Source organism: Ochotona princeps, chromosome 5 (assembly GCF_030435755.1).
Source record: "Ochotona princeps isolate mOchPri1 chromosome 5, mOchPri1.hap1, whole genome shotgun sequence".
In the NCBI taxonomy this organism is placed as follows: Eukaryota; Metazoa; Chordata; class Mammalia; order Lagomorpha; family Ochotonidae; genus Ochotona; species Ochotona princeps.
In genome coordinates this window covers 104064349-104091454 of record NC_080836.1, presented here as the reverse complement: position 1 = coordinate 104091454, position 27106 = coordinate 104064349, and the positions used below count along the sequence as shown (strand labels likewise).

The 27106-nt window shown below is 47.4% G+C and overlaps 1 protein-coding gene across 2 annotated transcripts in view; it reads right to left on the bottom strand.

The window, feature by feature from the left end:
* The window catches only part of TRPM8 (transient receptor potential cation channel subfamily M member 8), a 131828-nt gene that overhangs the window by 93103 nt on the left and 11619 nt on the right, over positions 1-27106 (bottom strand). The gene's annotated exons all lie outside the window — the stretch shown is intronic.

The following is a 27106-nucleotide window of genomic DNA, read 5'->3' as shown; positions in this document are numbered from 1 at the left end:
CCAGATGCATTACATCCCAGTGGAAATACAAGTATACAGTATCTCCTCATGGTGGGAATACATATGTCTGTGTACACTTTCTCCCGGAGAGCCACTGGGATTCATTCATAGCACACCACACTCATGACCTCATCTAGTCCATTCACTTCTCATCATTGTCAGATTACGTTTCCCACCCATTAATATCATCAACTAAAGACTTTGGAGGTTGCCTGTAGCCCTACAGATGCGCTCAGCCCTTCAAAGGACTCCAGACACCATCAGGAGTGCAACTGTTCATCCGGGCTTCCTTTCTTCTCCCCAGCCTGCTCCCTCGGGCTTAACCCCAACATGCTGGCCCACTGGAGTCCATCTCCTCCCCCAGGTATACGGGCCAGGCTCCCCATCCTCACCCCCAGAAGCCTGTGGCCAGCAGCCATGCCTTCCCTGGCTGGAAAGTCTTGGCAATCTGTCCCAGTGCAGGGAAGCCACAGAAGAGCATTATAGGAAGTCTGCCTTTCTTATGGAAGCCTTCTGTCCATGAGCTTCCCTGCTTCCCAGGATGTGGCAGTTCTAGCTGAGTGAGCCTGTGACTCAGGGGCCACTGGTGCACACTGCAGGAAAAGGCTCCATCCCACTGCCAGAAAACAAAATCCTACAATATCAGGTCCATCCAGTCCTGCCATGGAGTCTCAGCCACAGCTGACCCTAACAAATAACTACATACACTGGTAGCAGTGATGGAAGAGGTGGGCACTGACCCTGATTTAGAACCAGCTCACTCATGAGCATTGGGCATCTTTATACTAAGTACTAACATGCAGCTGACACAAACTGACTCAACAGGTGCTGCTACTGAATCCACCAGCGCATCAACTCATAGATCCTTCCACTACCTTATGCAAAGGGTGGGGCAGGTGCTTCTTGTGGATGAAGACCCAAGAGTACATCTTCTCCAGGAAGACAAGCAACTTCACCCTTCACTTCCGCAGGTTCTGTAGCATCCACCCCCTGCATCCTCCTGTCATTGGCCCCTTAGGAACTTTGAAATAGGCAAAGCTCACCACAGGATGAGTTTCATGGCACCAGAAGTGAAAATACACAATAGATCTGGTGCCATGAGCCAAATCATTGCCAGAGCAAGCTTGCTCCAAGCCCATGAACTGACCGGGTCAGCTCCTGACACCTCCAAGTTCCCCCAGGAAATCCCTGAGAGCAACAAGTACAGTGTCTGCTCCCCAGAGATTGGCAGCTGAGGAAGCTTGCAAAAGTCAAAGACAATTGCTGCGGAGCAGCTCAGAGAGGTCCCCAAGCATGGCCACAGTAGGAGATTGGTGAGCTCTCCAGCTCTTTAGTGCACAAGCACAGCGCGAAGGTGCCCTTGTGAGCAATATCCGAACTACTCCCATCTGCAACCACACAATCCCTTTCACAGACGTCACCTAAAACACTGTGTGATAACTTGGGGCTGGCACCATAGTGTAGCAATTTTAGCCTCTTCCTGCAGCACCAGCATCCCATATGGGTGTCAGCTCGTGCTCCAGCTGCTCCATTTTTGATCCAACTCCCTGCGTGTGGCCTGGGAAAGCAGTAGAAGATGGCCCAAATGCTTAGGCCTCTGCACCCATATGACCATGTGGGAGCTCTGGAAGAAGTTCCTGGCTCCTGGCTTCAGACCAGCTTATCTTTGCCCATGGTGGTCATTTGGGGAGTGAACCAAAGGATAAAACGCTCTCTCTCTCTCTCTCTCTCTTTCTCTCTTTGCCTTTCAAATAAAGATAAATAAATCTGTGTAGTAACACCCCCAGTAACTCTGCAGCATGGCCACAGCCCTCAACTCCCCATCCAGGTTCCAGAAATTCCCCAAATCTTTTGCCACTGATGATTCCTACAGTGATAGGAAGGATCTAGACCCTTGGCCAGATTTCCTACCTCAGCTTTGCTGGTTCACTAGCTCCTCGGCTGAGAGTGACTAAGGCACTTCCTCCACCAAGTAACTACCATGTCATAGCAGCTGTGGCTTCCACCCCAACCCCTTCTCTGAAACACAGTAATTGTTTACCTGGATGAATTTCTAGCCAACACAGCGATCCATGGGACCCCCTGACATACCATTGAACAGCGTGAGGAATACACAGCATAATGGGACCTTCCAACATGCAATACCCATGCTTGTAAAAACCTACAGAACCCTTTTTAGGACACTCAGTGGTTGGTCCTAGTAAAAACCAAACCTATGCCCCACAACCACCTTATACAATCCCCTGTTGGCCTTTAGCACTCTGTCTCCCCTCCCTGATGGATCTTAAATTAATTTGTGGATTCATACAGCAGTTATTCTCAAACTTCCATGAACACGTGAATCACCCGAGGCTCCAGATCAATGCAGACTGTAGTTCAGCAGCTGTGGAGTGGAACAGCTCTTTCCAGGCCCAGATGAGCTTGCGTTGCTTTAGAAGGGATCCAGGCAGCACCAGATTCCTGCCAGCACCATGGTCAGCTCCAAGGTTCCCAGCTATTAGGAAGGCAGCAGCCAGAATGGTCCCAGGAAAGCGCTGCCCACCTGAAGAAGGTCCTCCAGGTCATGGCCCTCTGAAATCCAGCACCAGCGACCAGAGGGCCCATGGACCAGCCTCAGCCTGGCTTGCCCCAGGTTCCTATTTGAGCTTCATATCTTCCCATGTCCATTATGGGTTACCCCTGTAGAGTTCAGAAGGCACCAAATAATTCAGAAATCTCCAAATAGCAGCAGCAGCACTAGGGTACCCTTTCGTGTTGCTACACAGCCAGCAAGCTCTCTGACATCCAAGGAGAAAGTGCAGCATTCCATAGGTGTGTGAAGGCAACATGTCCCCTCTTGCTCTTTCACAATAGCTCTCATTTTTGTTTGTTTGTTTTAGTTGGAAAGGCAGATACAGAGAGAGCAGGAGAAACAGAGAGGAAGATCTTCTGTCCAATGGTTCACTCCTCAAGTGTCTGAAACAGCTGGAGTTGAGCCAATCCGAAGCCAGGAGCCAGGAGCTTCTTCTGGGTCTCCTACACGGGTACAGTGTACCAAGACTTTGGACCGTCCTCTGCTGCTTTCCCAGGCCACAAACAAGGAGCTGGATGGGAAGCAGGGCTGCCGGGATTAGAACTAGTGTCCATATGGGATTCCGGCACGTTCAAGGCAAGGACTTTAGCTGCTAGGCTATCATACCAGGCTCACAGTAGCTCTCATTTTGACAAGTTGTTCGCAGCTTTCTTCCTCGCACTGAAAACTTTCTTAACATCTTCCTCATTCCCATCCTATACCCAATCTCAACTAATTTGCTTTACTCTCTTCTGAGTAAATCTACACCCTGCCATAGCATCTATGTAGAAGGCTTCATCCTCCGTCTTTTCATTTCACCTCGATAGAGTCCCATTCTAAACTCTGCCTGAAGGAAATTCTGAGCTCATTCATCCCTTCATGAAATGTAAAGGCTAGCTGGTTCTCTCCCGCCCACTGTCCTCCTTCCCTGGGGGAGTGACGCAATGGAAAGGGCAAGTCTTTGAAATAACAGAAGTCTGAGTTCTTCCTTTCCTGATGGTTTGTGACTGTAGGAAGAGCAGAACGCTGGAGCTGAGACCACAACTGAAAATGTCTATTATTGTAAAATCCAGGGGTCAATGTGGAAAGTAGAGGGAGGGAGAAAAGTGAAGGAACTGTAAAATGGAAACCTACAGAACTGTAAAACGGAAACTAAGCATTTCTAAAAAAAGAAAGAAAGAAAGAAAGAAAGAAAGAAAGAAAGAAAGAAAGAAAGAAAGAAAGAAAGAAAGAAAGAAAGAAAAGCACTTCTCGTCCCTCAGTTACCCAGAAGACTTTGGGGGGACTAAATTGTTTTTTTTTTTTTTATTTTTTTATTTTTTTTTTTTTTTAAAGATTTATTTTATTTTTATTACAAAGTCAGATATACTGAGAGAGCAGAGATAGAGAGGAAGTGGAGCTGCCGGGATTAGAACCAGCGACCATATGGGATCAAGGCGAGGACCTTAGCCACTAGGCCACACTGCCAAGCCCGGGGGGACTAAATTGTATATTTAAGCATCTTAAACTACACAAGACAGCATCAATTGTGAAGGATTTTAACATTTGTGTCCAAATGATCTCATGCAGTTAGAATTAGCATGTTGGCCAAAGCATGAAGCTCCTGGCTTCCAAGTGGCCAACAAAGGAGCAAGGGCGGAGTTTTGGGCATGTCCTGATGTGTTATGGGACAGAACGCTCCTGGAACATGCATCAGTTCATCCTTCTACTAGTAGAGCATTGTGCTCACTGTCTTAGCCTTGGCAACACAGGAATGGACAGATTTGCCCTTGCCCATGGAGCCTGCCTCTCAGCCAAGGGGGCAACGAAAACACAGATGACACTGAGTACAATAAAAAATATACAAGCCAGGACAAGGGAGCAGAGGGCCACAGGATCTTGTTCAAGTCTGTGGCTGGGCAAAGTCTTTCTGTAGAAGTGATAATTGGGCAAGCACCTGACAGAAGGAAGGACAGGGCACTCAAGGAACACAAGCGGAGGCAAATGCCTGGAATGAGCTCATAGATGTTGCAGAAGAAGGACCCACAGCAGGAGGCAGAAAGAGAGAACAGCAGGAGTCAACTTAGATGGGACTTCATAGATCCTCATTAAGCCTTTGCCTTTGTCCCCAAATCATGAGAAGTTGCAAAAAGCTGTAAGCATGAAATGAAGCACTCCTGTTTGCCTTAAGTAACTTCTCTGGTGGTCACCTGTGCAAAACACTCAGGGGATGGGCCAGAGCACCAGCAGGAGGCTCTGCTGCTGGGGCCAGACGAGAGAGCACAGGGTAGGGCTGAGGAGGTGAAGGGGCATCTTCAGACTCCAGGGACTTGTTCAGGGGGGAGAGCTGGCACCATTCGCTGATGGTTTAGAAAGGGATCCTCCCATAGAGCAGGCTGAGATGGGGAACGGGAGAGGGTTGGGATGGAGATGGGATAGGAACAGATACCAAATGACATAGACCAAGGAGACTAGGGCTCAGGGATGCCCAGGTTTAATGCTCAGTAACATAATTGTAGACAACTCACACTTTGGGGGAAGTAGGGAGAGCATCGTGGTCTCCTGGATTGAATCCAGGCACCAAGGTCACATGGGACGAATTTCCTTCAACCTCTTTGAGCTGAGTTCCTTCGCCTGTCCCAGGTAACACCTGTGCACAGGTATCATCAGGTGGAGCAAAGAAGCCCCAGACATGAGCTGCTTCAGGACCAGGCTCTCCCACAGGAACACACACATGTCCCTGGACTGTCACACAAGTGGATGATCAGCAGTCCTGATGAGCTGGGAATGAGGAGGAAAATGTGTGAGAGGCACATGTTCAAGTCAAAGCCAGTTGGGGGGTGACTGTTGAGGAACTGTGATCACCCGCCTCTCTCCAGCCCAAGTTCTTGCAGCCCCTGGAGTGTGAGGGGAAACAAAGCACTCCATGTATTCAGAAGACGCAGAGCAGCCACTGTGGCCTATTTGACCTGGACAGGCCACATTTGAGAGCTCCGGGCAATAAGAACCCATTTCTTCCCTTTTATCCAGATTACCGAAACCTAGCAAGAGAAGGCAAATTAGGCCCTGAGTGGCCACTGATGACTTGTGTGTGGTAAGGGCATGGGGAGCTGGTCGCAGCCCAGGCCCCTGTGAGTTCTGCCTGGGGCAGCGAGAAACCCATCTCAAGGCAAACAGGACTCACGAATGCAGCTTCAGAGTGTGAAAGTGCCAGGCAATGAGGGTTATTAGAAATATGACCATCCCCCAGAGTGCTCCCCAATGGACAGCGTTCAAGTACCAGGGCCAAAAATAGCTATCCTTGGGCAATAACTGGGTGCATGGCCTGACAGGAAAGATTCTTTCTAAAGTAAAACAGGGGTACCACCTATGCCAGTCCCTAGGTGCCCTGCTCCCATTCCAGGATCAGCTGTTCGCACACTCTGGGCTGGGGGCTCTGCTTTGAAGCCCCCATACGGAAGCAATTTGATCCAGGAAAACTAGGTGGTGGCTGGTGACACGGGAATAGTAGCCATTACAGTGAGACTCCCTGTGTTCGGGTGAAGTCTCCCACGCAACCACCCAGAAGGGATTGTGCACTCAGCTTTTTCCTCCCACTGTGCTATAGTGCTCAAAGTTCAGCAAATATAGATGCCCGTGATTAGCAGGGCTGCGGTCACAAACTGCCTCCATGACAATGTGCATGGGCTCATGCACACCCATGAAGGCCATGGGCATGCTAAGTGCCAGGCATACTGCCAAGCGTCCACTTCTGCTGACCCATGGAAACTCCCAAGAAACCCGAGGCGGAAGTGACGAGGAGGGTCGTCATCTGCATCCTGTGGGTCAAACGACAGAAACACATACAGGTCGTGCACGCAAGGTAACACGGCAGTAGCAAGTGGCGGTGCCAGGATCCCCTTGTTGAACCCCTCGGACAAGCTGCCAGAGGCACAGGCATAGGCACATGCATATACACGCCCAGGACACAGAGGGGGCTGGCTCTGGTGAGACACAGGAGGTCAAGACTTCCCCACCCACACTTCCCAGCAATTCTTTCTCAAATATTGTGTAATCAGGAATTGCAAGGATTGTGTTTGATGCCTCCATGTGTGTCCGACAAGCACCTCAGACTTATTCGGTCCCAATCAAAGCCTTTGATTAAAAGCCATCTCCCCAGATCTTTAACCTACATGGCCTCCTGTCTGCCAGCTTTACAGTATCATCAACCGTGCGTTGCTCAGGCAAGCACCCTCATCAACCGTGCGTTGCTCAGATCAGCACCCTCACTTCTCTTCCCCCCATGACTGTACCTTCAGATCTATTGTATTTCTCCTCTAAGTCACTACCATGTGTTTCCTGGAAGGTAGCCACAGATCCAGAGTTGCACAAAAGATCCATTCTCTCTCCCTCCTCCAAAGCCTTGCCTTCCAAGGACTTGTCACAGCACAATATGTCCTTTTAAGACGAGCCAGGTGGCCTCCCATTGCACTCACAGTCACACCCACGTGCAGAAGACAGTCTGCGGCTGGCAGTCCCTCCTCAGGCTCCTAGCACCTGCCCAGCGTGCTCTTTCCACCAACCATCTGGTACCTGGCTGCTTCAAAGCATATAGCACAGAGGTGAGGAGCTCCGGCTCCAGCAGTGGACCACATGGCTGGCAGTCCCAACCTTATCATGACTATGTCTTCATCCAGAAGATGGTGAAGGTGATGAGAGCACCTACCCAGGCTGTGTTAGGGCTGTCAGTCAGTCCCGGGTAAAGCACTTAGCAATGCCTTTCTGAAGAAAAGTCTTCCGTCATTATTATGTTAGTATTAATAGAAACTAATAATGTGCTCAGACATGGCCTGTCACAACAACAATCACTACTGGCAATGTGAACTTAGACAAGCCTTTGCTGTGTCTACATTTCCCATTATTTAGTTATTCATTTATTTATTAAGATTTGTTTGAGGGTCCAGCGCAATAGCCTAGTGGCTAAGTCCTCACCTTGCATCCACCAGGATACCATATGGGCACTGGTTATCCTGGCTGCTCTACTTCCCATCCAGCTCCCTGCTTGTGGCCTAGGAAAGCAGCATAGGATGGCCCAAAGCCTTGGGACCCTGCACCCATGTGGGAGACCAGGAAGAAGCTCCTGGCTTCAGATCAGCTCAGCTCCAGCCATTGCAGCCACTTGGGGAATAAACCAGCAGATGGAAAATCTTTATTTTTGTATCTCCTTCTTTCTGCAAATTTGACTTTCCAATTTAAAAAAAAACTTTTTTTAAGATTTGTTAATTTGAAAGACAGAGACAGACGTTCCATCCATTGGTTCATGACCCAAACAGTCGGAGATCTTCCAGGCCAAGGCCAAGAGCTTGTAACTGCATCTACAACTTCCACACAAGAGATGGGGCACGAGGACTTGGGCCATCTCCAGCTGCTTTCCCAGACACACGAGCAGGGAGCTGGGTCAGAACTAGAGCAGCCAGGACACAAACTGGCAGACCAGCGTCGCAGGCAGCGGCTTAACCCACTGCATGAAAACACCAGTCCCTAGTTTTCCAGTCTACAAAGCAGAGATGATTCACACCTTCCTCGTAGGTCGTTTGTGAGAGTTCAGTCAACACACGCCAGGCACACAAGACAGCAGGTGGCTCCAGCACAAGCTCAGAAGGGCTTGTCATCACTCTGACCATCACTGGCGCTCCCTCCCACACCCATGCTGCCAACACAAGGCTCTCACCTCTCAGATCAGCCCGTCTGGTCCATCATCACTGTGTCAAGTGCAACCCGGCTCTGTCTGCACCATGGGGTCACATGTCTCTCCCTCCTCACCCTTTGCAGGGCTGGGACCCCAGGACCCGGAGCAGAGTCTGCCCCCCATCAGATGAACACATGTCACAGCTTTCACACCTGGTAGTGCTCTGCTGCTGTGAGGGCTGTCTTTGTCCACTAGCACCATGATTCTGCCACTCATGCTCACGGCTACCCACCTGCCAAAACTTCATGAACCAGCTCCCCGGGTTGTCTTGCTGTTCTGCAGCAGCTGCCATTGGAGTCACACTCCGCGTAGGGCAAGCTGACCCACAGCACTTCTTCTTGGGCATGTGTGCATTCAGTCACCTGCTCCCTGTGCTCATTGATGTATTTTTCAATTCGTCGTTCAAGCTATTTAGTAACCTAACATGGATCCAGGGCCAACCACATAACAGGCCTGATGTCGAACCCTGAAGTCACAAAATTAACACAATCTGGTACCTGCTTGTAAGAGATTCAACAGAGCCAAGGAGGATGACATAGACATGAAAATGGATGTGGGAATCAACATTGTGGTGTACAGAGGAAATCCACTGTGACACCAGTATCCCTTGTGGTTGCTGGTTTGAGTTCCAGATGCTCCACTACCAATACAACTCCCTGCTAATGGCCTGGAAGAACCAAGAGGATGGCTCAAGTACCTGGGCCCCTGCCATCCATGTGGACAACCTGGATAAAATTTCTAACTTCCGGTTTCTAGCTTGGCTTGGCCGAGCCTTGAGTGGTAAAGGCAGCTCTACCCACTAACCACAACACCTGCCTCAGTGTTAAATTTTTGGAACATTAGAGGGTCAGGATGATTGATTGACATCAGATATCTGGGAACAGAAGAAGTAACCAAACTGTTACGTTCTGGCCTCTTGCAGTTACATCTAATTCACCTGCATTTGGCTCAACACAAGTGCATTGGAGGTCCTCTCGCCAACACCTCCAGGACTGGTTATGGGTCAGCTTCTTGCGGAGCACACAAAGGCTATGGTTCTGAGAAGCATGCAGTTCAGATTGCTGTGGAAGATAGAATGACAGTCCCCAAACATATCCTCATCCCACGTCCTAATCCCCAGTGTCTGTGAACATGCTAGCTTACATGGTGAAGGGATGCCAGAGTCCAGCTCCAGCTGAGTTCGGAACTCAAGAAGGGTGCGTGGATGAGGTGCAAAGAGGAAAGAAACGGACCACTTCAATTCCAGGATCATAATGGACAATGTGAGAAAGCTGTCCCTTTTCCTGTGGTCAGGAAGTTCTCAATAGACGGTGCATATCAATCAGTAACACATTCCTACTACAATCCTCATTCTACCACTTAATCTTGAATCAGTTAAGGCAGGAAATACATCACAGAAGGAGGGTCCTAAAGATCAAGGATGGTCAATGGGGGCAGCAGAGACAGAGACAGAGACAGCAGGAATTGTAAAAGGCCCTTTTGCTAAGACGTTATCAGCAACATCAACTTCCAAGCTCACATTGATAGTAAAGACCAACTCCACAGAAGCAGACAATGGCCAAATAGATTACTGAAATCTCAGCGGGGTTGTCCGGTGTGTCTGTGCAAAGGGAGGTGGAGCTGCATTCAGGGGGCTATAGAGACATCCGCCGGGCCCTGCCATGCAGCAGGAAATTCCTTGCGGCCCTGCCTGCAATGGAACAATACTCTTCACACCTTCGTGTCCCCCACATCCACTGCACGGACCCCAGCAAGGGGACACTAACCTTGCACATGCACCTGAGATCACTCGTCCGCAACTCATCCTAGAAGGGGATTACTGGGTTAGGTCCAAAGAGTGATGATGGAAAGGTCATCAGGAAAGGCAATGTCGAGAGAAGTGACGACACAAGCAGTGAGAGAGGCTGCACGGCCAGCTGCACGGCTGGGAGAGTGGCCACGAGCCAAAGAACATGGCTGCGAAAGGCCAGGAAAGGGTGTCACTTCCAGCCTCCAGCAGCAACAGAGCCCCACCAAGTCCTGGATTCCAACCCCAAGAGATGTATGTTGGACTCCCAGCAAACATACAGTAATCCAAGGAGTCCATGTTGAATCAGTCTCACAATTCTGGGGTTCTTGACCTCAGAACTTACAAAGCATTTCCTCACATGTTATCTCATTGGGTTTCTGACTCTGGGCGGCAGGCTTGACAATCCCTTTTTCACAGATGGAGATACCAAGACTCCAAGCAATGAAGTCACTTGCTCAAAGATCTCCCCCATCATCTAGCAGAGTGGGAGCCACGTCCTGGCTCTGGCTCTGCCCCTCCTCTGCCCTGCCTTGCTCCTCCTGTCCTGAGTCTTATTCTCATACTTGAAGCCATTTCCAGGGATTGCAAAAATGACAGATGCAAGCATTTCCTTTGTGTTTTAATTCTGAATTTAGCAAGTTAAGAGATAAATAGATCCTCCATTGAGAATAAGAATATTTGTTTACTCCCAAATTCTTGCCTTTCTTCTTCCTTCTCTCCCTGTCTCCCCCTCCCCCACTCCTGCCTCCCTGGCTGCCTTTCCTTCCACAAATTCACACTAGGAGGTTACTACAGGTATTATTCTGTCAAGGCACCATAGATAAGGGAGATTCAGCTTCCTCCCCGACAGGTTGAAAGGTAGGATTTGATCACAAATGGCTATATTGCAACTAGACTGTAACAGGCCAGAGGACTCACCAGCCTGCCACCCCACCACGGTGCTCCTTGTCTATGTGCTGTCATCTCCAACAGTGAGCTCCCCATTAATTCTCTACCATGGCATTCCCAAGGCCTGAGACAGAACCAGGAACACAGCTGGCACTCGCTAGACCATTGGTAACCAAGTAAGGAGAAAAGATCTTTAAAAAATACAATGCTTTAAGTTACTGGGTTTGTGGTCTTCTGTTACAGCAGACACAGCAAATAACTTGACATAAACAGCAAAGTTTAACTTTCACATTTATGTCTCATCTATTTTTGGAATGTTTAATTGATTTAGAATTTAATACAGTTGGCAGAAACACAACATGGGATCCTTCTGACATTCATTTTTTTCAGACCCCTTTCAGCAGTGAGAGTTGCGAGGCCTTCAGGGGCAGCCTTAGTTTGGGGTGTTATAAACCAGAACTGCAGTACATTTTATGGTAATGGACTAACGGTGAGTGTTAGTTATTTAAAACAGTTTGAGTTCTAGTTCATATGATATTACGATATTATTACGCACAGCTAATTCCCACAACCTGGTTCTTTACCGTGAGCTGAAAACACCAGACGCAACGAGGTGTCTTAGGAGGTTTATTCCAGCTGGGAACGAACAGGGTGGAGGTGGTGGAGAGGCGCGGAGGAAAAAGAGGAAGGGGAAGGGGCGGAAGGGAGGCCGGAAGGAGAAGAAAGAGAGAGCGAGCCGCACCTGGGGGCCTTTTTGTCTGCAAGGTGTGGGGGCAGGGATTGGGAGGGACTGAGGGCAGGCCCCAGGGGATTGGTGACTGCAGGTAAATGCTTAGGGATAATTGGTGAGTGAGTCCGGTTGAGGAAGGGGCTGGAAGATTGGGGGCGGGATTCTCAGGTGGAATGCCAGGTTACATCTGATTGGTGAATGGCTAGACCGGCATGAATTTTGTGAGCTGTGAGGAAGAGGAAATGGCGCTGGGTGGGATATTCGCATAACTCCTTACAGTGAGTCAGCTAAAGGAAGTCCAGTCGAGAACATTTCTTCCTTAAAACAAATTCATTCATTCTGCAGTCTTCACCTTGCAGCATCCGTGCAGCAGCGATGGTAACAACAAAAACAGAAAATGTGACGGAACTGCAGGTAGCGTGGGTGTATCTGACTGAATGACAGTGAAGTTATGGTCAGGAGACCCCCGCCCGGCACAAGCTCTGAAGCTTGCTGGGGCCCTCCCAGGAGCTCTCAGAATCACCATGTCAGCTGCAGAGAGGCAGGTATGGCATCCCTCTCACTTCCAGAGTCTGCTTCTCATGGAGGGAGAGGTCCTAGAGGCACCTGCTTGTCTTTGTCATGCTGATACCCAAGATCCTGAGATGAACCCAGCTCTCCCAGCGCACACAGGAGCACAAGGAAGAGATGACGCTACCTGCATCTGTGCCAAAAACCTTCAGGAAGGAGACACCAAGAGTCACAGGATACCACAGAAGAAAGCCTTGAGCTATGTTTCTGCAAGTGTTGCTGTGATCAATCACCAACTACAACCTTTGCAAAAAAAAAAAGAAAAAGAAAAAGAAAAAAAGAAAAAGGAAAAAACCACAACTCCACGACCACCAACACTGGTTGCCATCAGCTGAAGTCACACCCATGAACATGATGTTCACTGCTTTTGGTCCTGGTTAGATTTTCCTGACCCTGGGATGAGGTAAATAATCCAGACTCAGTATGTTTAAAGTTTTCCTATTGGCTTGCCCAAAGCAAACAAATGGGAAGTCAGTTCTGATATAAGGCTGTCTCTCAGGCCCAAACAGCTACTTTCTGATGCCCAAGATGGTTGAGACCTGCGTGATCCAGTTCCAGTGCCCCTTAGGGATGGCAGTGCCAGGGCTACTGCCACAGCCATGCCACACACTGTGATGAGAAACTCAAATATGAGGAGCAGCTCCCTGCCTGCACTCCCACCTGCCTTGAGTCTGCATTCCTTTCCTAATCTTCATTCAAAGGGAAGAAGCATCCTTAGAGTCAAGTTACAGAACGCCATCGAATGTGGACTCACAAGAACTCTGCGTGCATGCTATAGGAAGGAAGCAGAATTTCTGCCTAAAGTTCCTCTTACAGGACACCTCCCCCTCTTCCCCATCATGCTCATGCTCTCCCATCTCCTTCCACCCTTCTCCCTCTTCTACCTTTCAGGCATTCAGATTTTTGGAGATTCCAGTATAACCATTGAGCCCCCATTGAGCCTCAGACTTAGGTGTTTCCAGATCCTGCTAGTTCCTCTAGGGAATACCTATTGCATACAAGGATTTGAAAAAATTTGATTCACCAGATCTCCATTGCAAGACAGCAGGGACAGCTTGCAAGTGAACGAAAGGCAAACCTACTTAAGCCAGCTGGAATAAAGCTAGATTATTGGCTTAAGAAGTGGAAAATGTGAGGGCCAGCATCATGGGGAGCTTGGATGGCCTCCCAGCACCTGGCTTCTATGTCTGTTGGTCCAGCCAAGGCTCTGGTCTCAGACATGTCTTCTGCTCACGGTTGTAAGACATCTACATCATCTCACAGAACACTGAATCTTGAGGTTTCTAAGGCCCTGTCTCCTCTCATCAATGTTACAACAGAAGACCACTAGACTGTCACAAGTGCACCCCGGGAAAGTTTGCAGAGGGGATCACAAGTGGGGGCGGGGGTGGGCTGCATGCAGTCCTAAGACATGCGCTGTTAAGCTGGTTTGAAGAGCTTGGATTTGAATGCCTGGAGCTGACACCTCTGTTCTCCAGCTTCTCACAGATCCACGTACTCTGTGCTCAGCTTGATGGATGTAGGACATAATTGTCGATACAATTCAGGAGTTCAGTGTAACTGAATGAAAATGACCCCAGAGGACCGGGTCCCTGAGGTGTGGTACAGCCTGACACAGAGGAACCAGGCAAGAATGTTTGCTCAGTTACATACTAAGTGGTGTCAAGCCACCAGAGATGAAGAGAAGGGAATCTGTTCAAGGACTGTGGGACTTGAGGGCTGACTCCAACTTGATCAAGTGTCAACAACAGGCATTGAGGCAAGTGTCTGTGCTCCAGAAAGGTACAGGGAATCAGATGGTTTACTTGGAAGGCAAGGCAGGAGAGAGAGAAGAAGAAGAAGAAGAAGAGAGAGAGAGAGAGAGAGAGAGAGAGAGGATAGAGTCTTCCATCCACTAGCTCTTTCCCCAGATGTATGAACCAGACTGAAATCAGGAATCAGGAACTCCATGTGGTCTCTGACACAGGCAGAAGGAACTTTTGTACTGAAGCCAGCTTCCACCCTCTTCCACAGTGTTAGCAGGGAACTGAATCTGAAGTAAAACAGGTAAGACTCGAGGTAGCACTTCCACATGGGATTATGGCATTACAGACATCACTGCACCCTAAAACCAGCCCCCAGAAAACTGACTGTGTTTTCACGGCCTTTTGATGATCTGCTAAGCTTTCCTAAAAGTGTCTGTTCTTCACGGATCCCCCTTATGACACGCACAACCAAGAAGCACCTGCACACCTGGAAGTTACATTTTTATGACCCATTTAGACCATCCCAATTCATCTCCAAACGTTTTCAGCAACCGTGCCTGAAGCTTTTGACTTCAATTCATTGAATCCTCTAAACAATCCGGGGGAGATGGCATCCTTATTTCATTCCACATGTGAGAAAATCCAAGGTCAGAAAGAACTTGTCCACATTTTCTTTTTCCTGGCACATCAGTCAAAACTTGAGCTCCAGTTGGCTGGATGCCTCAGAAGCCACACTCCTGATCAGCACAGGACGGGGTGTGGCTGCAGGTGCTGCTCGGTCCCGCTGGTGATGGTGGCTGTCCTTAGAATGGTGGTTTTGCTGTCGTAAGTCCAAACACTAGCCAGAAGTTCAGCCTTGCTCTGAAGGTTCATGTCACTGGGGAATCCCATGTCTACACTGACCCACTGGAACCCTGGGTGGCTCATCGTGCCAGCTGGCTTCTGCTTCTCCAAGCTTCTGGAACAAGGGCAACCTGGCCGAGACTGGGTGGTAATCTGTGCAGAGCTAAGGACAGCAGCAGAGTTCTTGCCAGTGTCCCTGGGCAGACCCATCTCCTTCCCTGGTGTCACCCCTGTAGGCCAGAGGGTCAGACAGAAATAGAAGACAACAGAGCACAGAATCCCAAGCTGCCTAGGTGCCCCTGAAAGCCAGTGAAGGCAATTATTGAAAGCAATTTCAATTCCAAATACACTGAATTTGAGAGAAAAATGAAGCTGCAATGCAATGACACTTGCATGAAAAATAGATGAGGTTGCTTCCAGTAATTATAGATCAGTGCAGAGATGTTTCTTTCATTGGCCATTAATTTATCTCAATTATTTATTGAATCCTGTGATGCTGTGTGCTTAAAACCACTTAGGCCTGGCTGCTTAAATGTGTTCTTTGAGGGGACAGGGTACAAATTCCTGCTTCAAGACTTTCTCTATGACTGACATGCAAAGAAAGTAGCTGGGATCAAAATCAATTTCAACCTGAAAATGAAATAATTTGCCGCACTCTACTCCCTAAGGTTATGCTGAAAGATTTTATAACTCTTTTGGCCATTAGTTTTTCTAATCACATAGACAATATTTTTAAGGACATGCTTAGTGGTCCAAAACAACAGACATTGTAGGAATTGGCCTGGCTCAGGTATACCAGTAGTCCTGATATACCCACCAAGTGTTATAAGACCACCAGACAAGGAACTCAAGGGTGCAGGTGATGAAAATTAACACACTGCTGTCTTGTTCTCTCTGCGTTGCCTTCTGTTCTTGGGTCTTTCATGATCCAAGATGGAGACAGCTCTATACAGAATGGAAACTTGTGCACTTTAGAGAAGAATTATGGAATCCTGGTGAAGCTGCCTTGTAGAGTAACAGCCCAAGCAGCATCCAGGAAGGTCGCTTGTACCTCAAGACGAGCCAAATCTCCAGGATCCACCTTACAAGCTTCCGACCCACCTTATGAACTCCCTCCACCCTCTAGCTGTGGTGAGCTGGCCAGCCACTGTGTCTCTTCTCTTCACAACAGCCTTGAACCTGACACGCACTCAGCTGACCTCCCATCTACCCCATCACCTATGTTCTTCCCATCCTCCAAGCCTTTGCCAAGGTAGCTGATCTCTCATTCATGTTTTCTCTCCGCCCCCTTCTCTGCCTGCATGAGCCACCCCAAGCACTTCCTGTTCTCAGAAGCTGTCTTAGAAGGTTCCTGTCTCTTCCCTTCCATTGTTTCCCTGGACCATGCACCATGACCGGAACTGCCCTTTATCCGGCAGGCTCACAGCTGTGTCATCACTTCTGGTAGGACAGAAATGATGTCTTCCTCATCCTGGTATTCCCAGGGCAGTCACGCAGAGAGAGCTTAGTGTAGGCTGCGTCGTTAATGAAACCCATCCAAAATGAGCGAACAGACCCTGGATCTACTTAAGGGAAAAGGGCTCCTGGTGGGCAAGGGTTGAAATGTCTCTGCAGTTTCAGATCTTGGATGCTGCTGGTGTTCCTCTGAATGACTCAACTTTGAATCCTCCCAGAAACTTTCTGATGAGTGCTGTTTTGCTCCGAATTTAGAGAGTTGAGAAAGAAGAATAGAACTGAAGGCTTCATTTGTTAAGAGAGAGAGAAGGAGCACAAAGTCTGACCCAGAAATCTTTGTTAGAGAACGGGTCACCTGATAGCTTTTGAGTGCATGGGTGCTGATGATGCTGTCAAAGAAAACTCTTGCTCAGTTGAATAATCTTTTAGTACAAGTCACAGACTCTTACGAATTTGAAAGAAAAAGTCACAGGCATGACGACCATAGTAGTAACAGGAGTTTCCCAAACTCTGCAATTTCATTTTCTGTGGTATCTACTAGCTATGATCAACCTTGCTCAAATATTTCATAGAAAATCCCAGAAACAAACCATTGCTATGGCTTGCCTTGTACACTACATTGAGTCATGTGATGAAATCTCACTCTTGCCCAGTGTGTCCACATGTATACACTGCCCGCGCATTAATCACAGAGTAGCTGTCTGGGTGATCAGATAGACCCTTGGGGGTTGGCACAGTGCTTGTTCTCAAGTACGCCTGTTTTACTTAACAATGGTCTTAAGCAGAGCAGTGATGCCAGCCGTGGAGATCACCAGTGCCATGCAATGTTTCCTTTAAGGAAACAGAAAAAGGGTCACGCTGATGCTGCTAGGACTGATTGAAATCTTCCGCCTGAGAAACTGCAAAAGGCAAGCGATATTTGTGCTAGGTTTGTTGTCACACCGAAGACTGTAAAACTTATGGTCCCAGTGCATGACGAGGGCTTAGTTAAGATGGAATAGGCATTCAACTATGGGACATAGCAGCATCCCTGGTGTCAGGTATCCATAGGGCCCGTGGACCACATTCACAGGAAATGCTGCATCCATGCCCAAATTTTTCTCAAAGATTTATTTATGTTTATTGCAAGGTCAGATATACAGAGAGCAGGAGAGACACAAAGGAAGATTTTCACTCACTCCCCAAGTGACTCACTCCCCAAGTGGCCGCAATGGTTGGAACTGGGCCAGTCTGAAGCCAGGAGCCCAGAGCCTCTTCCAGGTCTCCCACGCAGGTGCAGGGTCCCTAGGCTTTGGGCCATCCTTGACTGCTTTCCCAGGCTTCAAGCAGGGAACTAGATGGGAAGCAGGGCCTCTGGGATTAGAACTGGCACCCATATTGGGATACTGGCACATTGAAGGCAAGGAATTTAGCTGCTAGGTTACCACACCGGGCCCCATGCCTAAATTTTTGATTCAGTATGTATGTGCTTCAAAGCCAGATCCTTCCTCACTGGCATCTTTCATTTCAAAGTTGTTCACATTTTTATGTCAGACATGTTTTCAAGACTTGCTATTCTACTTTGTAGAGCCATGTAGTTAATAGTGCCCCTTCCTTTTGAGCCAAGATTATTTGCAGCTTCTGTAGATATAAGTGGCATGGCGGCAACAATTCACTCCTTTTTCCATAGGACAGACATCATGGTATCTGCCCCACGAAGCGCGATTCAGCAGAACACAGTTGAGATGAGGAGACGTGGGCCAGGATCCCATCTGCGCACTGGTTCTTTTTTATTATTATTATTCTTTTATTTTGGTAATCTTTACATAGTTGATTAGGGCACAAAGGGTCAAGGACTACAGGAAAGTGGGTAAGATCATTGTTTTCACATTAATTTTTTTTTCTGTATCCGGGGTAAAGGAAGAGATAAAGGGAAAAGTCCCACCCAGCCTCCCACCCACCCCAGGTCCCCGATGTGGGGCACGCTCCGAGGGTCCTGCTCATGCAGTTTTGATAGTTCAACAGTTCTGAATTGCTGCCAATCTCGCTGCTCCAAGCACGATGAAGTCTCTTCAGAATCCACTGGCTGACATAGTCTCTTCATGGTTGGGGTTCTGAGATCAGCAGTTCAATTGGAGGGATCCCCTGAGAAACTTCATCTGAGGTGACCCCAGACCTGATTCTTGTGTGTGCATGCCAGTACAGGGTCCGGCACCATCTGTCACCCCAATCAGCTTATGCATGTGCTGGTCATTTCAATTGCAGGGTCAGTTCTGTTTCCAGCCTTGTCTTCCACACAAACCAATGGTTGTTGCAGTCTTGCCCGATCCTGCCCACTTCATACTTGGCCCTCACACAAACGAGTGGGAGCTGGAGCCTAGTTGGGGCGACTCCCCATAACCCCCACCAGGCCTGCCCTCTACCCTGGTTCCCATACATGCCAGTATGCACCACAGACTTGTTCAGTCTGTCCCACATTGTGGGCCCCGGTCTCCCAAGGGTTAACTCCACAGCTTAGCTTGTTTCTAAGAGGTAACACAGTGGGAAATCTTGGCCTAATGCATTTAGCCCCTGGCTTGACTGCAAGTTCCCTCTTCCTTACCTCCCTTTTGTTAAGATGCCCCAGGGGGGCTTAGGTGTTGCTTGAACATTGGGATAATACTGGGAGGGGCTAAGCAGACTATAAGATGCAGGTGGACCCCAAATAAAGTGGGCATTCTGTGTACAAGAGTGACCCACTGCGTGTTGTCTTGTGTTGTCTTGTGTGTTGTCTGTCTGTAACCCTAGCCCCTCCGCTCGGCTCGGGGTACGCGGTGACGGCGACGCGGGCGTTGCCAACACCACATCCCATTTAGCTCTCGTATATGCCAATGGGCATTGAATCCTAGTTCAACCCAACCTTCCCTATTATCCAGCCCACACACATACATACTGATGGGTTCAAATCCCAGCTGCCCCACTTCCCATCCAGCTCCCTGCTTGTGGCCTGGGAAAGCAGTCAAGGATGGCCCACATCCTTGGGGAAAAAAGGCCATGCATCTCCTGTAATTCCTTCCAAGAAGGAGAGAAGGTGATGGCAATATTAGAAGAAGGAATGGGGGATCCTTGTCGGGGCATGGCAGGGGAGGTGGTGTAAAATGGTACTTGTGACTCCAGCTTGTCTCCTATGTTCAGTAATCCCCTGTTATGGGCTGAACTGTGTCTCCCAATGCCCCTCAAGTTGAAGTCCTGACCCCTTGCATCTTAGAGTGTGGGTCTTATCTGGAAATGGGTTTCTGGTAGATATCATCAATGAAGACGGAGCCATGCCAGAGCAGGGGAAGCCCGATTCCAACAGGCAGAGTGTTTTGTCAAGAAGGGAACTATGGAGATAGAAGCACACAGGGAGAAGGCATGCATGCATGAAGGCAGAGCTTGGAAAAGCCACAGCGCACCAGAGAAACTGGGGAGACATGTGAGATGGACCTTCCCGCAGGGACTTCCAAAGGAACCCACTCTGCCAGCACCTTCACCCTGGACTTGTAGCCTCCAGAACCACAGGTGAGCTGGGGAGTAACCACTGCCTCAGCCTCCCCATTTACCACACCTTGCCACAAGAGCCCCAGCAAACAGATGTACTTCCTCAGGTTGGGTTCTGGCAGGTGAAAGTTCTGCTTCCAAGGCCCTGAGCACACCCTTCTAGAAGCTTCCTGCCTGCTTACATTAATAACAGCGGCACATTCAAGCTTCCATTTCCTCACACTCTTCCTAACCCAGAAATACAGGAACCACTGCCCATTGCCTTGTCTTTTAATGTTCACGACTTGGTGACTAGTCACCGTAACAAAACACTTTTATGTTATTGATTGGCTTGCGATGTGGCTATTGTCAGCCCTCTGCTCATGTTTCTGCTGATTTGCTTGAGGGGCAAGTTTTGTAAGATAAGAGAACTTCACAAAGTTCATGGAAAAGGGGGATCACCAAGTGAACTAATCTGGATCCAGGAAATCTGAACTCCATGCATCATCATTTTTTCATGATGTACGTTTTCCATGAACTCTCTGAGAGTCCCTCATACAGTAAGAATATGAACTGTTACCTAAAGAGACTCAGGGGTATACACCAAAAAAGATCTCACCTTTGGAAATTTTTATTTGGCTATTACATCTTTAATTGCAAAATAAATAATTACATTTTTAATTTATTTATTTTACTATTTTATGATACAGTTCCATAGGCTCCAGATTCCCCCTTCCCCCTCCCCTAAAATACACTCCACACTGATTTCCCCTAAATTATGTTGGTCTAGTACTTCATAATCATTGATAAGCCCATCATTCTGCTGTGTAAGTGTATCCTGGCCTGGCAGGCACAATGGCAGAGGGGCCAGCATCCTATTGTCAGGATATATTTACGCTTCATTGGGAGTCCATCTTTGATTTTAAAGTAGAGATACACACTGCATTGTATCTTTACATCCGAATGTAATAGTGTCTGTTACACAATTACTATACATTCCCTTAAATGAAAAGCCATAAAACAAAATCAACAACAGGAAGAAGATTATAAAATTTACAACATGAAGTTAAATAACATGCTACTGAATGATCAATGTGTCACTGAAGAAATGAAAAAGAAAATCCAACCTTCTTGAATCAAACGATGCTACTCTGCAATCAATGAGTCAGTGAGAAAATTAAAAAAAAAAAAAAAAATTTGAATGAATGAAAATAAAAACTAAAATAGCAAACACCCTGAAATGTAGCAAAAATAGTATTGAAAGGGCTATTGATCTTGCATTTTTTAAAGATTTATTTTATTTTTATTTGAAAGGCATATTTACAGAGGGAAAGCGCCTCTACCTGCCGGTTCATTCCCCAGATAGCAACAATGGCTGGAACTGAGCTGGTCTGAAGCCAGGATCCTGGAGTTCTTCCAGGTCGCTTGCATGGTTGCAGAGGCCCAAGGACCTGGGCTATCTTCACCTGCTTTCTCAGGCCATAAGCAGGGAGCTGGATCAGCAGCTGCACTCAGTGTCAACATGTGGTGCTGGTGCCACAGGCAGAGGCTTAGTCTACCGTTCCACAGTGCCAGTCCCTTGGCTTCTGTTTTTAATGTTTTTTTTTTTAATTTTTATTTTTATTGATTACATTGCATTATGTGACACAGTTTTATAGGCTCTGGGATTCCCCCCACCCCTCCCCGCCCTGCATGGTGGATTCCTCCACCTTGTTGCATTACCACAGTTCAAATTCAGTTGAGACTCTTTCATTGGAAGCATCTACCAAGCATAAAGTCCAGCATCTTATTGTCCAGATACATTCAATGGTTTCTTGGGGAGACCATCTCTGGTCTGAAGGTAGAGCCGGCAGAGAATCATCCCGTTCAATTAAAAGCCCCAGCATAACATCAGCAATTCATATTGTTATGGAACTAGTTGACATGGTATTGAGTAACCAATATGTTAAAAGAGAAAAAGAAAAAAAAAAAAAAGAATGCAAGTTCTGAACCACATCCTGTGACTTCTACGTTGACATTTCAGTTATTAGTTTATATACAACTGGGTTCTATACACCTTAAAATGGCTATAGATTACTATTCAGCTGTCTCATGTCTATTTTAATTTTAGTAGTTAGCAGTTTATAGCATTGAAGAATGATTTTGCTGAACCTGGCTGTTTTTCGGGTAGTCTAACTCTATAACTCTAACAAGACATATGTCAACAGTTTAAATGTATGGTAAGACAGTAAACTCAAGCCCAATGTAGCTATTCACATGCAATGCCAACATTTAGAACAAAAACAAGGAACTTAAAATATCCCTTTAGCAATGTTGTTTTGTGATTATGTGTTGAAGAGATAACAATTCAGATAAATTCAGTTCAGTGCAGTACGTTGTTAGAATTAATCTCACTTATTTGCACTTCTTTAGAGAAAATGTGGGTGCTGCCCTTTGTGCAGTGGCTAAGGCCACGACCTGAAACACTGGCGTCCCACATGGGACCTAGTTTGAGTCCCAGCTGTTCCATTTCCAGTCCAGCTCCCTGCTAATGTGCCTGGGAAAGTAGAAAAAGATAGTCCAAGTGCTTGGGTCCTTGTATCAACACGGAAAACCGGGAAGAAGCTCCTGCTCCTGGCTCCATACCAGCCTTGCTCCAGCCATTGTGGCCTTTTGGGGAATAAACCAGCAGACAGAGTTCTCTCTGTCTCTCTTTCTCTCTCTGAGCTCGGCCTTTCAAATAAATGATAAACAATTTTTTTTTAAAAGAGAAGTTGTGCTTGCAAACATGGCCCACATTTAGGAACTCACTTCATGGCTCCTCCATGGCACTGTATTATGAAACCAGGCTGTTTCTGTACCTATGCCCTCACTGTTGGAATGTCTCATTATTTGGACTTCATTATCAGGTTAGAAGGTTTCTTACACCCCAAGATTACACTAACAGTCCCCAACCATTTGTCTTATGCATTGCACAGGTGTTTCCCTCGGTTTGAAATTTATCTTTTGCTCATGGAGAGACGTAGGACTCCTAACTTGATTTCTGGTTCTGCTGCTTCGTTTCTGAAACTTGGCTTGTCCGCGTAGCCTCTCAAAATAGTTTAACACCTTGGGGACCACGATCTCACATTGCTCTCGCTCAGGGCTTTGCTGCCTTATTTCTGGCCCTGATCCTTCCAAATGCTCTTCAGAATTTCTTTCATAAGTGAAAAAAATTTATACTGCGATATCTTTTAGATTTGCCTTGAATAAATCAACCCTTCAGTATTTAGTTTATACTTCTCATAATAGAAATAAAACAAAAATGTCCCAGAGTAGAGGATGGCAGTAACATAAACATGGATGTCCCAAGTGAATACGGTGGTGTGGTTGTATGTTAATCTGACACGGAAATATATCCAGACACGTTGAATGGAAAATGCTGCTTAAAAGAGACGTTGAGCAAAAGCTTCTTAATGTTAAGTTGTGGGCATAGACCTGTGGGCGTCAATGCACAGTCTAAACATGAGTGGTTATTGCTAGATGTAACTAATCTGCTTGCTTCTTTTTCCTTTGCATTTTTCTGTGTCACTTGACTTATTACAATTAGTGAGTCTTTTTTTAAAAGACTGTAGTTCATTCACTAATCATGGGCCCGGCGGCGTGGCCTAGTGGCTAAGGTCCTCACCTTGAATGCACCGGGATCCCATATGGGTGCCGGTTCTAATCCCGGCAGCTCTGCTTCCCATCCAGCTCCCTGCTTGTGGCCTGGAAAAGCAGTCGAGGACAGCCCGATGTTTTGGGACCCTGCACCTGCGGCGGGAGACCTGGAGGAAGTTCCTGGCTCCTGGTTCTGGATCGGCACAGCACCAGCCGTTACGCTCACTTGGGGAATGAATCATCGGACAGAAGATCTTCCTCTCTGTCTCTCCTCCTCTCTGTATATCTGATTTTGTAATAAAAATAAATAAATCTTAAAAAAAATTCACTAATCATGAATTACCATCCTTAAAATATAAGGCTTATTTTACTTATAGGAAAGTAGAGCAACAGAGAAGAGAGACAGAGAGATCTTCCATCCTTCAGTTTGTTCCCTGAGTGGCTGCAATGGTTGGGTACAGGACTGCTGCTTCCTCTCCCCTCCTCCTTCTGGGCTAGTGCTAAGCTGAGTCCTTCCCACACATTCATCCTATGGACCTTTATCGGCACAGTGCATTGGGCCAAAAGCCCCATGGCTCAGAGCTGAGCAGACTCCCAAGACCAGGATCAGCTGGAGGAGCACACAGTGAGCTTCCGGGGAGCTGCTTGAATCTGTTTACTTGAGCTGTGTACGTGCTGGGATTTTGTTAACCACATGCAGGTATTTGGTGCAGCCCTCTGTGATGATAAATGAAAAAAAAATCAGGAGTTGGCATTCAGTGTAAAACTTAATAAAAAACAAAAGGTAATCCCACCCCCAAATCATACTAACTAGGCCTAAATATCAGCTTCAACATCTGACTTCACCTCCCAGGAAGTGAGACCCAGGAAGCAATAACTTGAGCCATCCACATACAGGACATCGCATGCAGAGCTGGGAGACAGCAGGCATGCCCTGCATGGACCAGTTCCTACCACACCAATCACGTCGGGAACTTCTGCCTGCTGGATCCTCCCACCGCAACCCTGCCTGTCGCGGGTACTGGGCGAATGAACCAGTGGATGGGAGATCGCTCTCTCTGTCTTAATCTCTCTCTCTCTCTCCCTCACTCCCTTCCTTTAAAAGTGAATTAAATAATAATGTCCAAAAGCAGATTTATTGTCATTTCGGTGATGGCACAGTCTGTTGCTCTCTCCCAATCAGAAAGGGTCTTTCTGTTTCTCCCTGAGTGATGCCAATAAACGCAGTCGCGGGCCAGACTTTCTCATCCGCATACACATCCCGGTACAGAGGAATTGTAGCTGGGATTAGTGTAGATGAGTGGCAACAAGAGCTCTTCCGCAGCCAGCAAGCCCCTTGTCCCCTCCAAGCCTGCAGCAGGCTTTTTGTTTCCATGAGTGATGGTATGAGGGCCCACCTACCTCTCTGCTGTCTGTGGTGATATGGTCCATGAGCCCAAATTCCAAGATCTAAGTTTTTCATCAAATAGACTCTGGGAAAATCAAAGACCTTTTCTCCCCCACCCCTGAAATGGTGCTCAATTAAAGAACAAGCAGATTCCCCAAGTGACTAGAACCCCGGGGCTGAACTTGACTCCAACCCAGGAGCTGCTCCCCAAGAACCACGAGGGATTAGATATGACCTTGCCATAATCCTCAAAATCATCAGAAAGCTTGTTCAAAAGCCTCACTCTCCGATAGAGAGGAAAGCCGCGGCTCAAGGCAGCATTTTCTGTTCTCGGCCAATTCCAAGTTGCGGTGAAGACATGTGAAATGGTCAGACCCTTCTGGGGCTAAGCAGTGCATTAGGTCCACAGGCAACACGGTGAAGTGTGGTGATAGACCCGGCAAGCTCCAAAAAGTAAGAAAGTATTGCCAGCCAACAGGAACGAAGGAAAACACTTCAGTGCAATTTAGAAGTCTCAGCTTCCTACTTGCGTTACTATTCATTTGATTTCCATTTGGCTTTTTAAGACATAAAAGCCAGATTCAAGAGCTATTTTCTAAACTAAGTTGGCAGTTCTTTTTGCGGATCTCAGAAAAAAAAAAAAACTACAAAACTTGGGTTGTTAGTTTAACAATTGTGCCCGCCCCCTGCTTAGTCTGCTACTCACAAACTTGCTCAACACACCCCTGTCACTCCCCCTCACTCACACCTGTGTGATACAGTGTATCATGTCTTCTACCTGTCTTCAACCTGCTCTCCACTCCACCTGCATGGGTACGAAATCAACATTCTTTGGCAGTTACTGTGCTTATGCCAAACACTGTGCCAAGCACTGCTATCTAACTCGCTTCGTTTAACCTCTGTAATGCTACAAGACAATGTTTCCAGTTTGCAGTTGACAGACATGAGCCTCAAATTACAGTGCCAGAGATGACTCTGGTTACAAACTGCAAAACTGGGATGTGGGAAGCCCACCATGTAGAGTAGCACACCAAGCCTTTGCCTACAATGCCTGCATCGCATATGGACACAGGGTCAAGTCCCAGCTGCTCTGCTTCCTATTCAGCTCCCTGCTAATGGCCTGGGAAACCAGGGGAAGCTGGCTCAAGTGCTTGGGTCCCTGCATGCATGTGGGAGATCCAGAAGAAGCTCCTGGCTCCTGGCTTCAGACTGTCCCCATACTGGCCATTGTGGCCATTTGGAGAGTGAACCAGCAGAAGAAAAATGTGTTGGTAATGCAGACCCTGGTAGACAGTGGCGATGGTCCAACATTGATCTTTAACATTGATGCAGTTGAGTCTTACTGAGTGACAGGTTCCTGCTTTCAACCTGGTCCATATCTGACTGTTGTGAGCACCGGGACAACAAGCCAGCATATGGGAGAGTCTCTCTCTCTCTTTCTCTCTCTCTCTCTCTCTCTCTCTCTCTCTCTCCTTTTTTTCTTTCTCTTTCCAATATCTAAGTATTTTACAAGCAATTCGAAACAAACTACTTTAAAGATTATAAAAGAAACTTGATTATTCTGGTTAACTATCAGAAAGCATGATTAGTTATAATTCAAAGCCAAAAATGAAGAAAAACTGTAGAGATAAAGACTTTCTAGGAAGGAAAAAGGAAAAAAGCTCAAAAGAGTCTGTGATTACCTAGCGATGTTCCTGACGAGGATTCACAGTGAGATGAGAGAGGAAGAACGGACTGGCCCTTGGGAAGTTCTAACCTCACAGAGGCATGGTGCTCAGGTGCCTAAGGGCATGGGTGTGGGGTGCGGGGTGCAGGTGCCTAAGGGCATGGGTGCAGGGTGCGGGGTGCAGGTGAGCTTGTGGTGCTCAGGTGCCTAAGGGCATGGGTGCGGGCTCCAGGTGTCTGTCCCAGACCTTCTGCAGGAGCAGGCTGCCGTTTGCCTGAGACTTGCACACACTCTAGTCTGCAGGAGCAGCATCACGGTTCCTGTGAAGTGACCATATAGTGCTGACTTTGTGTCAGACAAGTCAGATCTACCTAATTCCTTAGCCAACAGTATAGTTAGTATTCAATTTCTTTCCATTGAGTAAAATGAAAAACAGAATGCTAAGTGAAAGTCCCATAACACTACTGGTATATGGGACAGCTGAGTTAATGAGATAAGGATTTATAACTCCAAATAATAAACATCTACGTGAGAAAATGCTTTTGAAAAATAAATACATTATCTGGGAAAGATTCCCTCACTAGGGAATATTTTTCAAGGTTTGTCTAGAAATAGGAAAGGGGCACAAATTCATTTGGCACCAGATAGGTACTCAGAACTGATGGATTGTTGTCAGTGAT